The 14,857-nt window shown below is 47.2% G+C and overlaps 2 protein-coding genes across 7 annotated transcripts in view; one reads left to right on the top strand and one right to left on the bottom strand.

Moving 5' to 3' along the window:
• The window catches only part of LOC133236497 (BOLA class I histocompatibility antigen, alpha chain BL3-7-like), a 55,531-nt gene that overhangs the window by 22,772 nt on the left and 17,902 nt on the right, over positions 1-14,857 (bottom strand). The gene's annotated exons all lie outside the window — the stretch shown is intronic.
• Positions 10,470-14,857, top strand: part of LOC133236494 (MHC class I polypeptide-related sequence B-like) — a 76,089-nt gene continuing 71,701 nt past the window's right edge. For 3 of the 5 annotated variants that reach the window (XR_009732910.1, XM_061398548.1, XM_061398545.1), the window contains exon 1: positions 10,470-11,091. The gene's annotated coding sequence lies outside the window, so the exon portion shown is untranslated. The remainder of the gene's footprint in view (positions 11,092-14,857) is intronic. The other 2 variants (XM_061398550.1, XM_061398549.1) reach the window with 2 other exon arrangements.

Here is a 14,857-nt window from a genome sequence, read left to right as displayed (position 1 = left end):
TCTTTTAGTTGCATTTTCTTTCTTTACATATCTGTCTTTCATTCATTAAAAGGTAAAATAAGGGCACGATTAATCAACATATGAAAGATGTTTTGTCAAGGAAATTGGCTATTTTTATTCTTTTGGTCTAGCTGTGTGACTTGTGGCATCTTAGTTCCCAGGCCAGAGATCCTAACCAGCCCACAGCAGTGAAGGGGCCAAGTCTTAACCACTGGTGAAAGTGTAAGTGATTTCGTTCATTCGTGTCCAACTCTTTGTGACCCCAGGGACTGTAGCCTGCCAGGCTCCTCTGTCCCTAGAATTCTCCAGGTGAGAATACCGGAGTGGGTAGTCATACCCGACCCAAGTATCAAAGGTGAGTCTCCTGCATTGTAGAGAGATTCTTTACCATCTGAGACACCAGGGAAGCCCCTTAACCACTGGACTGCCAGGCAATTCCCACTTTAAAAAATTATTATTATTCTTTAATAGTATTTGACAAATTTTTAATTTAAGCAGAAAAGCCCAATCTAGGAGTTTCCCAGGTGGCTCAGTGATAAAGAATCCTCCTGCCAATGTAGGAGACCCCAGTTCAATCCCTGGGTTAGGAAGATCCCCTGGAGGAGGAAATGGCAACCCAAGCCAGTATTCTTGCCTGGGTTCCCACAGACAGAGAAGCCTGGCAGCCTGGCAGCCTCATAAAGAGTGGGACACGACTGAGCATGCTCGCCGAGCCTACAAAGCATTCTTTTGGTGGTTGGACCAACACTTGTAGTTTCAGCAATCTCAGATCGCCCTCTAGCGTCCATGTCAAGATCTCAGAAATTAGATAAATCTCTTTGGTGTTTCTCTGGTGTGCTTAGTCACTCAGTCACGTCCAACTCTTTGCGGCCCATAGACTGTAGCCTGCCCGGCTCCTCTGTTCATGGGAGATTCTCCAGGCAAGAATACTGGAGTGGGTTTCCATGTCCTTCTTCAGGGGATCTTCCCAACCCAGGGATCAAACCTAGGTCTCCTGCATTGCAGGCAGATTCTTTACTGTCCGAGCCATCAGGGAAGCCCACAAGGATGTGGGCTCGATCAGGATTTGAAGCCAGGACCTCTCACACCCGAAGCGAGAGTCACACTCCTAGACCAACGTGACTCTCTGGTGTTTCTCCTAGGACACCTGACTGAAGCCATTTGCCAACACTTTCAGGGCCCTCGTTATTAGCCCATTCTGTTAACCTGTAAGTTTGTCCATGTCTGTCACCTTATGTTCCCCTGTCTGGATCAGAAAGTGTGATCAGAGCTCCTCTGTCATCAGAGGCCCAAACATTTGAGGTAGAGTAAGAGGAAGGCCTGGAAGTCAGCGTCCTGAGGGGTGAGGAAAGACCTGAGGGTGCAGGAGCCAGTCTGTGGAGCTGCAGCAGCCCCAGGTGCTGAGTGTCGAGCTCTGCTTCCCGGACACCCTCTCCGACCTTCACATCTGGTCCCTTCCTGGCTGTTTACAGCTCCTGTGACCCCAAGGCAATCAAACACTGGGTCACTGGGGTAGGCGTGCGGTGCCAGGGTGGGTCAGGTGTGGTCTGGTTTATTCTATACCTCATACCTCCCTTCAGATATTAGAAACCAAACTAGACTCATAAACCTTTGCTATCTTGCAAGAAAGTGGTTCTAGTATAGTTCTCAAAGTGCAGGCCCCAAACAGGCTACACTGGCATCAGCTGGGATGCAGTTTTCAGGACCTATCCCAGACCTACTGATGAGAACTCCAGGGGTGAGGGCCCAGGGCTTTGCATTTTAACAATCCCTGCAGCAGAAATTTCCTGTTCAAATCCAGCCCCGCCCTGCCCACTCCTCATCTCAATATTTAGTAACTGTGATTCCTGAACAATCAGATGTTGGGGGCATACTTTCTCGCCAGGAAAGAAACTGGCAAAGCTCCCCAGTCAGCTTAGTCTGAGTCCTGTCCTGGCCTAGGCCAAGGAATGCATGTCCTGGATTATGAGGCGTGTTCATTTGTCCTGGGTGTCCATTGGGTTCCTACTTATACTCAAAATGCAGCTCATATGCTGTCTCTTTTATAAGGTTTTTGTAACTCCTTGCTCAAAGCTGCCAGTCTACATATATGTCCACAAGGCACCTGTGCAGGTTGCCCTTACCATTTGTGTTAAAACTTCCTTACCCATGTTAGGCTGAGCAAGACTGAGCCAACCTTGAGTGCCAGGAGAGTGAGGTTCCATCAGCCCCAGTTCCTTCTAAAAGCAGTGGCCATCACATAGTAGATATTTAGTACATGTTTGCCAAATGAATGGTCTATAATTGAGAAGGAATTGAAACTCGAAAGTATAAGCCCAGAATGGCTGGCAGGTTTTCCAAGTCCTTTTGTTGGAACCCAGAGCTCACTGGCCTTGGCCTTTGGAATCTTCTCACCTGCCTTCTCTCATCAGGCATTTCCATCCCTTCCCAAAGTCCATCTAGAATAAAATATCAACTTTCAGGACTGCCTTCCAGATCAGCCAAGTCCAAATGCTCAAATAACTTCTGTCCTGGATCCACATGCTCAACTACAACCCTGAGGGTAGTTTCACTGAAATTTAGATTACCAATTGGGATGAGTCATGGGGTGGAGTGGGGGTAGGGGGACTCGGGTTGGCCTTAATATTAGGGAAGTTATCTTTGCATTTTTAAAGAAAAGCCTGCTTGACACGGAAGGAAGAGAGAGAGAATATAGTCTTAGTATGTGCAGGAGTCTTCAGGTGGAAAACTGTAGACCCCTCCAAGAACGCTAGGACCCACACTCCATGGCTGAATGACTCACTCATCTGTCACCCAGGTGGTGCCTAGGTGGGCTTCCCAGGAAGTCCAGAGTCATCTAAGTTTCAAGGTCAACATTTTCTGGGAATCCAGGCCACACATTTAGTATCTCAGGGACTCAGATCCTCAAGCTGTGAAAATGAAAGAATGCATTCTACCGTCTCAGGTGCGGTGAGATTAAAATTAGGTAACAATCAGTAATCAATAGTTGATGGTAAGATCTTATGAGTAAGTGAAAATCTCTCAGTCATGTCCAACACTTTGGGACCCCATGGACTATAGCCCCCCCAGGCTCCTCTGACCGTAGAATTCTTCAGGCAAGAATACTGGAGTGGTTTGTGTGCCATTTCCTTCTCCAGAGGATCGTCCTGACACAGAGATCGAACCCAGGTCTCCTGCGTTGTAGGCAGATTCTTTACCATCTGAGCCACCAGGGAAGCCCAAGAATAGATGGCATTCTTAGTGTTGCCTTCATTGCTCAGCTGACTTCCAAATCCAAGAATGGATCACGGATTGTGGAGGAAGAGTTCAATTCTTCCTTCAGTAGGGATTTCTGCCCCATGATGTCCGAGGAGAGATGTTTCAAGGTGAGTTGGGAAAGGAGAGTTGAATGTTTTCATTAAAACTTCATTTTGCACATTTTAATGCATTATAATAAGTATTTTATCCCATTAGAAAAGTCAGGGGCTTCCTTAGGGGCTCAGTGCTAAAGAATCTGCCTGCTGATGCAGGAGACAGGGCTTTGGTCTCTAATCCAGGCAGATCCCACATGCCTTGGAGCAACTAAGCCCATGCACCACAACTATTGAGCCTGTGCTCTAGAGACCAGGAGCCGAAACTCCTGAGCACCTGTGCCACAAGTACTGAAGCCTGCTCACCCTAGAGCCCACGCTCCCCAGGAAGAGAAGCCACCAGAATGAGAGGCCCGTGCACCACAAGCAGAGAGGAGCCCCAGCTTGCCGCAACTAGAGAAAGCCCGTTGAGCAGTGACGACCCAGCACAGACAACAGTAACTGGCTAACTAACTAATCATATTTAAAAAGTAAACCTTGTGCAGTCACAAACAATATACAAAAATAAATAAAAGCAGAAAGATACGAAACCAGCTAATGTCTCCACGGGGAGGGACATGGTGAGCTCTTTGGCAGATCATCACTTCTTAGCTACGCTCAGTTGCACAAACTGCTTCCCATGTATTTGGGTGTCTATACAGGACTGCATAGCTGTAGTTATACATTATGAATTATTTTGAATCTTATTTTTGAAAACTTCATTATAATCAGTAAATAACTTTATATATTATAAACTCTCCTTAAAAACTTTTTTTTACCAGCTATATACTATTTCAAAAAAAAAAAGAGTATACCCACTCTTCTGTATCTTCTTTCTACCTTTACAAATAAAGTTTGATTAATTTATTTTTTATTTTTGGTTGCCTTCATGGCTTGCAGGATCTCAGTTCTCCAACCGGGGACTGAACTCAGGACACAGCAGTGAGAGTGCCTAGTCTTAACCACTGGACTACCAGGGAATTCCTTGATTAATATTCTTATCCTGAGGGTGTTCCTCTGTGGTCTAGTTGGGATTCAGAGCTTTCACTGCAGAGGCCCAGGTTCAATACCTGGTTGGGGAACTGAGATACTGCTAAGCCACCTGGCATGGCCAACATTTTTTTAAAATAAAATTTGCATACCTAAATATTGTTCTGTATTTTATTTTAAAATGATGGATTTCTTGAGTAAAAATTACTGGGTCAAAGAACATGAACACTTTTCTGTGGGGGCTGCATCAGGTCTCAGTTGTGGCAGGATCTTTTGTTGTGGCACCCTGACTCTCTAGCTGTGGGCAGGTCCAGGAGCTCCAGGGCTCAGTAGCTGCAGTGCACTGGCTTAACTGTGCCCGCATGTGGGATACTACTTCCTGGGCCAGGGTCGCCTGGATTACATGGTGGTCTTAACCACTGGATCACCAGGAAAGTTTTGCATGAATATTTTTGAGGCTTGTCATACATGTTTGGGGGCTTCCCAGGTGATTCAGTGAGTCAGGAATCTACTTGCAGTGCAGGAGACACAGGAGATGCAGGTTCAATCCCTGGATCAGGAAGATCCCCTGGAGGAGGGCGTGGCAACCCACCCAGTGTTCTTGCCTGGAGAATCCCATGGACAGAGAAGCCCGGCAGGCAACAGTCAATAGGGTCAAAAAGAGTCAGACACAGCTGCGGCGACGGAGCACACTGGCAGCCTACATGTTTTCAAATTGCTTTTTGAAAGCACTGTGCCAGCCTATGGTCAACCCCTACTTATTGAACCCCTACTATGCACTGGGACTGTTCTAGATTCGAGAGATAAAAGGGGTGACAAATAGACAAGGTTCCTGTTTTTTAATATATATATAATTTTAACAACTGTGCAGGTTTAAGGACCAACGGCAGAATAGAATTCTGTGATTGGTAACGTGTTGATGAACACCTTGATGTAGGACCCTGAGAATTTGGGATAATCAATATTGAAAGTGAAGTGAAGTCGCTCAGTCGTGTCCGACTCTTAGCGACCCCATGGACTGCAGCCTACTAGGCTGCTCCATCCATGGGATTTTCCAGGCAAGAGTACTGGAGTGGGGTGCCATTGCCTTCTCCAGGAGGTCCAATCAATATTGGGACCTGCTTAATATATGCTACCAATATTGAAAACCCACATCAACCACAACTATATTCCACATAATTCTTGTTAATGAGTTAATGGGAACAGATTCTTCTTAGTTTCATCGTGGGGTCAACATTTAGACTCAACTTTTATTTATTACCCTTTCCAGCTCCATCTCACCTTACCCAAGCCTTCTGTGCCTCATCACTTCTGTATTTATTTAGCCTTTCCATTCTCTGTCAGGTATGGTTGTGCCCTGCTGTAACCCACATGACACTTAGCTTTCGAGTATGTTTTTGTACTCTGTCCTTCTCAGCAGTATACAGATTTTTCTTTTTCAGTCTTCTCTGCTGTCCCCCACCTGTCATGTTAGTTCACCCTGACAGATTACGCTTGCTCACCCTGACATACCGTGCGAGGCATGCCCTGTATTGGTCCAACTTGCTCAGCTCTTTCTTCTCTGAGGCATCTCTCCCACACCCTATATTTTCCTTTTCTTTCTGAATTTTACTTCTACCAAAAGTTTACCCTTCGCTGATCAGCCCACCCCTCTTGGCCTGTCTCAAATCTTGCTTACCGTACCCTTTGGCTTGAACCCACCCTACATTTTCCAGTGTGTACTACTGTAACTGAGTCCAAGCTCTCTCTGCTCGCCACACAATAGGCCAATAAATCCAAGAGACAAGGTGTCAAGGCAAGGAATCCGACTTTATTTGGAGAGCCGACTGCCCAAGAAGATGGCAGACTAATGTCTCTAAATAACCATCTTGTTGAGGCCTGGATGCCAGGTTCTTTTATGGATCAGAGATGGGGGTGCTGTGAGGAAAGAAAGTAAAAAGACTACTTAATTCTTGCAAATATCTCTTAGAATGGCAAGCCTCAGGGAGTGGGGGTTGTTAGTTTTGCTTCCTTACAGCTATTTCAGAGGTGGTATGAAATGGAATATGTCCTGCCATATCAGTAAACAAAGATGCCACAGCTATCCGTGATTCCTGCCCCCTCCGCCCCTGCACCCTGCCCCTCATGAACTTCTGAGCCACACCGGTAAGCATCAGACAAGTGGTGCCATTTCCCACACAAAGAACCCAAGAATATCACAGTCCCTCCACAGATGGGCAGGCTCAGGTTATCTCCCTGAGATGTAAACAAAGGCACTTTAGTCTAAGGGTCAGGAGGAGGAGGGACAGGGTTCCCTGAGGCAGGCTACTATATATGCCTATAGTAACAGCAATGCAGGAAACCTGGGTTTGATCCCTGGGTTGGGAAGATCCCCTGGAGGAGGGCATGGCAACCCACTCTAGTATTCTTGCCTGGAGAATCCCCATGGACAGAGGAGCCTAGCTGGCTACAGTCCATGGGGTCACAAAGAGTGGGACACAACTGAGCAACTAAGCCCAGCACAGATTTCTTTATGGCTGTGCTGGGTCTTTGTTGCTGTGAGCAGGCTTTCTCTAGTGGCAGCAAGTAGGGGCTTCTCCTGCTGTGAGCACAGGCTCTAGGCGCACAGGCTTCAGTAGTTGGACACTCAGGCTCAGTGGCTGAGGCACATGGCTCAGTTGCTGCATTGCCTGAGGAATCTTCCCGGACCAGGGATGAAACCCATGCCCTCTGCATTGGCAAATGGATTCTTATCTACTGGACCATCATGGAAGCCCCAAGGTTCTTCTTTTAAAGAATATATATGTCAATGATACAGATGACAAAACCAAATATTCTGATATCACTGATAACTGCTCTGGAGAAAATTATGGCTGGGCCAGAAGATTGGTAGTGGTGATGGCAGGGCCAATAATTCAGGGTTTGTCAGACACCGCATTTCTGAGGCCTTGACCTTGGACCACTGGACCAGAGACCTGAATGGAAGAGGGCAGCCAACCAGGTGAGTTTCTGGAGAAGGGGTGCATTTGGGGAGTCACAGCAGGGCCAGGAGCCCTGGGCAGGACCGAGCAGTGTAGAGGCCCGTGTGCGTAGACAGAGGAGCTGGGCTGAGACTGGTGGACTGAGGCTAGGGTGGCCAGAGGGGCCCTGTCATGAGGGGCTTGGACACAGTGGTGAGGGGGTGGGAGTTCATGCTAAGAAGGGTAGACACTGCAGTGTTCTTTGGGGTGTGGTGGTGAGGACATGCTCTAATTCACAGCTTAACAGATCATGTCGTCTTTTAAAAGGTCAGTTTAAAAGATCATTCCCTGGCAGTCCAGTAGTTAAAAATCTGCCTTCCAATGCAGGAAACTCTCCTAGTCAGGAAGCTAAGATCCCACGGGGGTGAGAGCAACTAAGCCCACAGGCCACAACTCCTGAGCCTGCAGCCGAAGCTCCAGAGAAGCCTCCTGCTGTGAGAGAGCCACAGGTGGTGAAGGAGGGCCGGTGTGCCAAACAGATAGATAAAGAGGAAGAAGCCATTCATTAAAAATAAAAAGAAAAGAAAATGATCTTGTCTTCTGTTATGTGGGTAATAGACAGCAGGGCAGGGAGCCCATCTGGAAGACTAGCCTGTTACTTCTGAGGAGAGGATGGTTTTCGGATGGAAGCAGCAGAGATGTGAGAAGTGACTGGAGTTCAGTGTTGATACATTTTAAAGACGATGTTAGCAGAAAGCCAGTGAAGAACTACACATCTATTCACTTAATTTTACAGGTAATTTCAGATGGCTTACTGCCCTGTCCAGCACAGTGGGTGAGAAAGACCTGAAATGGGGGCGAGCGCATAATGAAAAGACAGACACATATAATTTGGCAAGCGGGAGAGTCAGGGGGCCTTGCTCTCCATGGCAGGAAGACAAAATGGCTCTTTTCAGCCTGCACTTTTATTGGCAGAAGTCATATCAGATCATTAGGGAATAGCTATACTGGGGAGTTTGATTAGTGGACCATAAAGAGTCAAGTTAAGGCTCTGCAGTTGATCAGGAACATCTTGTTTTGTTTCCATGGGGACAGACACAGGGGTAGGCAGTGAAGGGGAGCAGAGAGCACGTCCCGCCATTTGGCATGCTTACTAGGACAATCCTTACTAGGGCACAGTTTGCCGTATCCTTGATTCATGGGGCAGGTTCTGGTCTCTGCTCTGCCAGGCTGCAGCAGTTTACTGCAACAAACTCATTGTAAAATACAGGAATTATTTAAAAATCAGGGCTTCCCTGGTGGCTCAGTGGTAAGGAATCAGCCTTCCAATGCAGGAGACACAGGTTTGATCCTGAATCTGGGAAGATCCCACATGCCTTAGGGAAACAGGCCCATGTACCACATCTATTGAGCCTGTGTCCTAGAGCCTAGGAGCCTCAACTACTGAGCCCATGTGCCAGCAAATATTGAAGCCCGTGCGCCCTAGAACCTGTGCTCTGCAGCAAGAAAATCTACAGCAATGAGAGGCTTGTGCCCTGCCGCTAGAAAGTAGCCCCCGTTCACCACAACTAGAGAAAAGCCCATGCAGCAAGGAAGACACAGCAGAGACAAAAATAAATAAATAAACATTTTTTAAAATCAAAATCAAAATCAGTGCCAACAAAAATATAAATTTTAAATGTTAAGTCTGGGGTTCAAGTTAGAACGTTACTAGGCAAGCTGAGATATCTGAAATGTGTTGAAAAGGAGAATTTACTGTTTACCAAACCATGGATTTTATTGGCTCAAAAACTGTTAGGATTATTGCATGAGTCATGGGTGGGGTGATGGTTCAAGATCAGTTCCTGGCTTCCTGTTTCCGGTTCTTATTTAGAGTCAAAGCAAATTAATTTCAAAATATTCAAAGATGAAATCAACATCCACAATGTCACTGAGTAAATGTAAAATCCTCAGGAATTCAAGGAGATTCTACTTTTGCCCCAGGAATGACCTCACTGTGGGCAGCTGAAAATCCAGGGTCCTTTCCGAGGCTCCCAGGAGGTAGGGGCTACTGAGCTATAGCCCTAAATAGAGTTATCCTTTCTACCTAACACATCCCACAAAGAATTACAGCCAGCTTCAGAGATCTCATCTGAACTAGGATTTTGGTTTTCTGGTGTTGGTTCTGTTTAAGCATTTGTGTGGGCTTAAAGTGTCACAAAGATTTTCTCTTAATGATATTTCTTTGAGGGAATTTGACATCCACCCTAGGTGGCTCTGGGACTTCTCTGGTGGTTCAGTGGTGAAGAATCCATTCACCACTGCAGGAGACCCAGGTTCGATCCATGGTTTGGGAAGATCCCCTGGAGAAGGAAATGGTAACCCACTCTGGTATCCTTGTCTGGAAAATCTCATGAACAGAGGAACCTGACAGGCTACTGTCCATGGGGTCGCAAAGAGCTGCACACAACTTAGCGACTAAACAACAGCAGTTCTACATCTTCATCGTGGTAATGGTCACATGGGCATATAAATTGCCAAAACTCAACCAGCTATATGTTTCAAACAGGTGTTTTATGTAAAGTGTGTACTTTCAAAGTTCATTTTTAACATATAAATCTCTTTGGAATGAGTCCTTTGGTTAGGTAAACAAAAGAAATAAGACACCTTGTCTTTTTGCTGAGAGCTATGCCTTGGACATCTGGAGGGAGAGACTGGGCAATTTACTCCCCAGTGGTTAGGCAGGAACAAAAACAGCCATCTACTTATGCATTTAGAGAGAGATCAAACAGTTATGGCAAACTTTGAATAAAAGACAGATCTAGATAAAGAATAAATATGTTAGAAATCATAAAATTACACTGTTAAAAATTCATCTCCCCTGTAGCTTTTTTCTCCCTTTCTCTTATCTCTTTCTTTTTCCACCTTTTCCCCCTTCCCTCCTTCCTTTCCACTCTCACCTTTTCAGTTTATCCCCCCATTTTCAAGCGCATGTCACTCATCTGGGACTGGTCAAGACCCAAGGCCCAAGTCAGAGCTCACACTGGCATTTTGCCAGCATCTGCAGGGCTCTGCAGCTATTGTATCGTTTCAGGAAGTCACTCTGGTCTTTGAAGAAGGTCACACTGGGTCTAGTGTGTATGTTTTCCTGGATCCTCAGTTTTTGCTTTCCTCTGGGGTGGGCGGAATTGGAGAAGGAAATGGCAACCCACGTCAGTGTTATTGCCTGGAGAACCCCAGAGACGGGGGAGCCTGGTGGGCTGCCGTCTATGGGGTCGCACAGAGTCGGACACGACTGAAGCGATTTAGCAGCAGCAGGGGTGGGCGGAAGGGATTCGAAGGCCAGCTCCGAGGCGGGCGCTTTCCTTCCAGAGGCGACGCGAGGCGCTAGGGAATGTACTTGGATCCTACAATTCAAGAGCGACCTCGTGGGCTCAGGGCTCGGAAAAGTATCTCCCTATTCAGAATCGACCCACAGGGTGCTTGAAATCAGTCGGGTTCCGGGATCTCCCTTCGGACCTACGACTGGGAATTTCCGCGGATCCGGGCAGATCTGCGTTTTCACAGCCTGCAGCCTGCAGATGTTGAGCAGTTTGAGAACCAGAAACCTAAATGCAGCTCACTCCTCTCCCAACCTGCCCATAAATTCCTTCATTCTGCTTTTTTTTTTTTTAATCCACGAACAGCGTTTCTTCCCTTTAAGCCAGAGTTGAAAGAGAGGGGTGATCCACTAAGGGTTCGCCGAGCTCCGCCCTGGATTATGTAAACGCCCAAACCTCGGATCGTTTTCTGTTTCCTTTCCCGACCCTGTAGTGGTACCAGAGGTCAGCGGAGAGAAGGAGGCCCGTGTGCCGGTGAGTCCAGGGGTACAAAAGGAAGAATGGAGAAAAAGTAGTTTATAGAGCAAAGCAGGGGGGTCTGGAGGCCCGGTGGGCGGAGGAAAAGCACTTGGTACGCCGGCCTAGCTGCGACGTGTGATAGGGGAGGAGGCGGCCACGGCTAAATCCAGGCGAGCACACCCGACTAGTTGCTACGTGTGATGGGGGAGGAGGCGGCCATGGCTAAATCCAGGCGAGCCCCCCAAATCTGGAGTCTTACTTCCCATGGAGAGTAGTTGGCTTTATCTCTCTTTACAATCATCCCGAAATGCTGGGAAACAAACATAGCATGTTAACGTTAGTATGAAAAGTCTTGGGGGGAGAGGGAGAAGGTTCACCTAAGTGAACCAGTTTGCTAGAGCAGCCACACCCAACAAGTCTTGGAAGGAAGATTGACTTGAAGGAAAGGGCTTGTCTAGCTGTCAGGAGAGCTGGCTTCCATCTATCTGTCTATACCTTCACTACTCATTTCTTTCTTTCTTTTTGGTTGCTCTGAGTCTTTGTTGCTGCACAAGGGGCTTCTCTAGTTGCCTGGAGCCTGTCTAGAGCTGGGAGGCGGGGTTCAGTAGTTGTGAACCAGTGAAGTTGCTCAGTCCTGTCCGACTCTTTGGGACCCCGTGGACTGTAGCTTACCAGGCTTCTCCATCCATGGAATTTTCCAGGCAAGAGTACTGGGGTGGGTTGCCATTTCCTTCTTCCAGGAGATCTTCCCGACCCAGAGATCGAACCCAGGTCTCCTGCATTACAACAGACACTTTACTGTCTGAGCCACCAGGGAAGCCCAGTTGTGGTACAGGGGCTCAGTTGCTCCTGGGCATGTGGAATCTTCCCAGACCAAGGATGGAACCCATGTTCCCTGCATTGGGAGGCAGACTCCATCTACTACTCTGGGGGACGTCCGCTTTCACTTGTGAACTTTAGCAGTGAAAAAGAATCTCTCTGGGATGGGACAGGACCCAATCTCTGACCTGCTAAATAAATTATGATGGTCAAAGTAATTAACAAAAATGATGTGAAATCTAAGAAATGTTAAAACTTTCTGAGGCATGACATTTGGGTCCACAGCAAAAAGTATTGCATAAGGATCTTAGTGGAATGGTTAGTAATGAGAGGCAGAGAACAACTTTTTAAAAGCATTTGCAGGGACACAAACACGAAATGAACACAGGTCCTGATCCCAGAGTGACTCATTGTCTAATGGGGGGGATGTATAAAATGGTCAGATGGGGTTCAAGGTAGGGCACACTTCGTTCCATCAGGGAGGTTTCAACAAGGGCTAGACCAATTATTCTAAAACTGGAATCACTGAGGCGCTTTAAAGGATAGGAAGCCTAGGCCGAACCCAAGGGATACTAATTCAGTTGGTTTTGGCCATGGCCTAGAGATACGGACAGTAAAAATTCTCCAGGTGGTTCTATAAGCAGTCAAGTTTGAGGACCATGGTGTACATATTCCAAAGACCAAAAGATGTGCTTTGGGGATAAAGCACAGCTTTCAGTAGAAGACTTTCAGGATGGCATTATTGTTATTTTTGAAATATAGTTCATATATCACTTAATTCACCCTTTTAAAGCAAACAGCTAAAGAAAGAAAAAAAACATAAAAGCAAAAAAAAAAAAAGCAAACAGGTAGTTTTTAGTATGATCCCAAGGTTGTGCCACCCTTACCACCATCTAATTGGGATGCTCTTTTAGGATCTGTTGTTCTGATGGGCTGGAAGACAGAGGAAAGTAACCCATAGGAGAGTGATGTTTAAGCAGAGAAATGGAAAATGATGCCACCTAGCTGGTTGTGGCAGCTTCCACTTAAGATGGAGTAGAGACATTGTGTGTTAATTCTGCAGGTGGGGCAGCTGTGGATGGCTTGGGGCGTTATGGTTATAACTGGGGACAGATCTGTGTTTAGGAAGCCTTTGCAGTTCTCTAGGCTGAGGTAGATGAAAGCTTGGACTAAGGTAGCTGCTGTGGGATTGAAAAGGGATTGGAGGAGCTGACTGTGAGTCCATGAGATAGACGGGAAAGGGGATCAGAAAGGACCAAGCTGGTGATGCTTAAAGAGAACTAGGAGAGGCTGGTGTGCGGAGTTTGCTTGTAGTCCTGTTGGGTTTGAGGGGAGGATGGGCCCAGAGGTGCAGACATAGTGAGGCAGCTTGAAAAGGGAATCTGGAGAGGCTGGTATTGGAGTGGATCATAGGGAGTCATCTCACTGAACCTGTGATTCCCCAGGGGCTGAACCAAAAGTCTCCTTGGGAGAATGCAGATACTTATAGGATGAGGCCACCAGAAGACACATAGCAGTGAGTCAGAGGAGGAGAAGGAGATTAGAGGGAGGGGATGTATGTATATTTATGGCTGATTCATGCTGTTGTACAGCAGAAACCAACCATTGTAAAGCAGGTGTCCTCTGATTAAAAATAAATTTTAAAAAATATGAAAGAAGAGAGAGAGAAGGGTTTGGTCATTCATCTGGGGTAGTGACTTCTGAGAGGCAGAGTTGCTGAAATCTACACATCTGGTCTCAGTAGACTTTTTGTTTGTTTTCTCAGCTGCAGTGATTCTTCCTTGTAGCACCTAGTCTGTTCCTTGCTTGGCTGGGCCTTCTTTCCTTGCAGAGGGTGAGGACTGCTCTCTAGTTGGGCTGAATGGGCTTCTCATTTAAGGTGACTTTCCCTTGTGGAGCAGGAGTTCTAGGGCACTCTGGCTTCAGTGGTTGCAGCTCAAGGGTTGAGTTGTTGCTGTGGGCTGGCTTAGTTGCCCCGAGGCATGTGGGATCTTCACAGGCCAGGTATGGAACCCGTGTCCCCTGTTCTGGCAGGCGGATTCTTAACCACTGGACCACCGGGGAAGACCCTGGCTGGTCTCAGTAGACTTTCGCCAGTAACTCTGCTGTGCGAGGTAGAGGGAGGTGGAGGTGGGTTGGGTTGGAAGAGAAGTCGGGACTAAAGGAAGAGCCGGAAACATTGAGATGTCTCTAAAGCTCACCCTCCATCTCACCTCCCTGGCTTTTCTAGCCTTCAGGCTTTTAAAATCACTGCAGATGGTGACTGCAGCCATGAAATTAAAAGACGCTTACTCCTTGGAAGGAAAGTTATGACCAACCTAGACAGCATATTAAAAAGCAGAGACATTACTTTGTCAACAAAGGTCTGTCTAGTCAAGGCTATGATTTTTCCAGTAGCCATGTATGGATGTAAGAGTTGGACTATAAAGAAAGCTGAGCGCCGAAGAAGAATTGATGCTTTTGAACTGTGGTGTTGGAGAAGACTCTTGAGAGTCCCTTGGACTGCAAGGAGATCCAACCAGTCCATCCTAAAGATCAGTCCTGGGTATTCATTGGAAGGACTGGTGTTGAAGCTGAAACTCCAATACTTTGGCCACCTGATGTGAAGAGCTGACTCACTGGAAAAGACCCTGATGCTGGGAAAAATTGAGGACAGGAGGAAAAGGGGACGACAGGGAATGAGAGCATTGGATGGCATCGCCGACTCAATGGACATGAGTTTGGGTAAACTCCGGGAATTGGTGATGGACAGGGAAGACGCGTGCTGCGGTTAATGGGGTCGCAAAGAGTTGGACACGACTGAGCGACTGAACTGAACGGAACTGAGAAGTGGACAGAGACCCGCTAACCGTGCAGAGTTGCACCGGCGGAGCCAGGGGCCGGGCAACGCCGTGGGCGGGAGCAGAGGCGGGCGGCCCGGAGCGGGGCGGGGCCTGGCGGGCGGGGCTAGGGCACCGGCCCG

The sequence above is a fragment of the Bos javanicus genome, chromosome 23 (assembly GCF_032452875.1).
Source record: "Bos javanicus breed banteng chromosome 23, ARS-OSU_banteng_1.0, whole genome shotgun sequence".
NCBI lineage: Eukaryota > Metazoa > Chordata > Mammalia > Artiodactyla > Bovidae > Bos > Bos javanicus.
This window is presented reverse-complemented; position numbering and strand designations above follow the sequence as displayed.